At 53.4% G+C, this 1,950-nt stretch overlaps 1 protein-coding gene across 1 annotated transcript in view; it reads right to left on the bottom strand.

Moving 5' to 3' along the window:
* Positions 1 to 1,944, bottom strand: part of MON1A (MON1 homolog A, secretory trafficking associated) — a 36,709-nt gene extending 34,765 nt beyond the window's left edge. The window contains exon 1 of the mRNA XM_019505134.1: positions 1,867 to 1,944. The gene's annotated coding sequence lies outside the window, so the exon portion shown is untranslated. The remainder of the gene's footprint in view (positions 1 to 1,866) is intronic.
* Between the last annotated feature and the right edge of the window lie 6 nt (positions 1,945 to 1,950).

The raw sequence follows: 1,950 nt of genomic DNA, 5'->3' as shown, positions 1-1,950 counted from the left end.
GAAGCAGCTAACAAGAATGAGAATTAAAGGTAATCATACCTTAGAGAAGGTGACAAAATCAATCACCTCTTTTGCCTGTAATTGGTGAGATACTATCACTTTTACAGCTAAAAATACTGGGCTTTGCTTTGCTTTGGGCTCATTTACCAACGAATACTTATAGTAAATAAAGTCTTTCTGTCATTCACCAAATGAGTTGTATCAATTGTTTAACAACAGTCCTTAATCCTATTTCATGACTTAACAATCTTTGTGCAGTAAACAGTCCTGAAACCCTGTGCTTTTCCTCCTGACTCCAGTGCTAATGTATGCCTTTCCTGTTCTTCCCCCTCTGAGTTTTTTTGCTCTGCAACCAAACAGAGTTAGCTGTAAGGTGACTTTTGCTGTAGAAGATAATATTTGTGACTGCTTCTGTAAGTGTTCTCTAATCAGGCTCCCATTGGAAAGGGCTCAAACAGTGCAGGCCTGCTGTAAACTTCTCACTTGACTAGCTCCAGCCCTGTAGCTGGACTTCACACAGGCTGAACAAATAACTGTCTTGCACAACAAAAGCAGGATCTAATCTTGACCTCAGCCCAAAGCTCCTGACACTTTCCCTCCTTGCTGCATCAAGGCAGTTGTGAATTGTCTGAGAGCTGACAGGAAAAAGAGATCTCCCAGCCAAAGAAGGATGGGGAGGAACTCTGAGGATCATGAGCTACAGGGCTATTTCTATGACCATCCCAGCTGGAAAGCAGAAGCTCAGAAGGTCTCCACTGCACTCAGGGTGGAGCATGAGTGACTGGTGCCTCCTGAATCTGGGGGGGCACCCGCAGAAGCCACTGACAGTAGCAGCCCTGTGGGGGGAGAGGCACTAACCCTACTGACAGCATTGGTGTCAGCCACCGGGGGGGGTGCACTGGTCGCAGCACATGCACTCCCTACCAGTTGCCTATGGGGTGGAGGTTCTGCAGCCCACCAGTTCCCTGTGCTGGCAAACGGCTTTTGCCAGTGGTAGTCAAGGGGAATGAAAGGGGAGCCTTTTGCTTCTGAATTGCTGGTTGGAACGTCCAGACCCAAGACAGCAACAATTACAGTTCCCATCCCATGAGAGTTGGGAGGCCCTTGTGCAGGGGAGTCATGTGGGGAGGAGACTGTCATGACAGCCATCCCTGCCCTTAGGATTAATTGCCCCACTCCTTGCTGACCCCATCTGCAGAGAGGTCAAGGCTTTGGTGGGCCAGAAGCAGCCATTTCTCTTTGACCCAGGCCCAGTTTCTGAGTGCAAAGCAGTGCCTGGACCGTAGGCAGATCTTGTCATGAGGTTACCTGAGGGGCTGGTAGCAGCGAACAGAGAGTTGAAGTCTCCAGGGCTCCCATTTAGTATTTTTCACCAGCACTTGAATACTGCTCTGGGCTTAGAAACACAGGGAAACAGGCTGGCAGGGCCCTCGGGAGGTCTAGTCCAAGCCCCTGCCCCAGGCAGCACCAGCCTTTGTGCTCATCATCCACACCCACTCTCCACCCTGAGCTGGGGCCCAAGTCAGGGGTAGCACAAACCCAAACCTCAGCTGGGGGTGCTGGGAGCGCCCCTGGGAGCCAGCTCTCCTTCCCCCAGTCTGATCCCCCTTCCCACCCCTCTCCCCGAGCACAACCGCAGGGGCTGGCTGAGGCCATCCACCCACTTTCGTCTCTCACAGACCAGCATCGCCCCCTGCTAGGGTGCAATCACCTGTACCTCAAAGTGCACCGTGGACCAGTCCCACCTCGCTGCACGGGCTCCAAAGCCGGGGAAGCAGATCTCCCTGTGCTGGCAGCTGCCTCCGAGGGACACCAGAGGCATGCAAGGAAAAAGAGGGAACGAGGGGGCAGCTCCAAGGGACCAGCCTTTGCAGCGCCTCCCTCTCGCTCTGGAGGCCCCGCTCGGCAGCACGGCGAGGTCAGAGCTCCGACAGGAACTGGGTGCTGCCC

This window comes from Gavialis gangeticus, unplaced genomic scaffold (assembly GCF_001723915.1).
Source record: "Gavialis gangeticus isolate Ggan-Ray unplaced genomic scaffold, GavGan_comp1, whole genome shotgun sequence".
NCBI lineage: Eukaryota > Metazoa > Chordata > Crocodylia > Gavialidae > Gavialis > Gavialis gangeticus.
The sequence above is the reverse complement of the archived record's forward strand: the minus strand, read 5'-3'. Positions and strand labels throughout refer to the sequence as shown.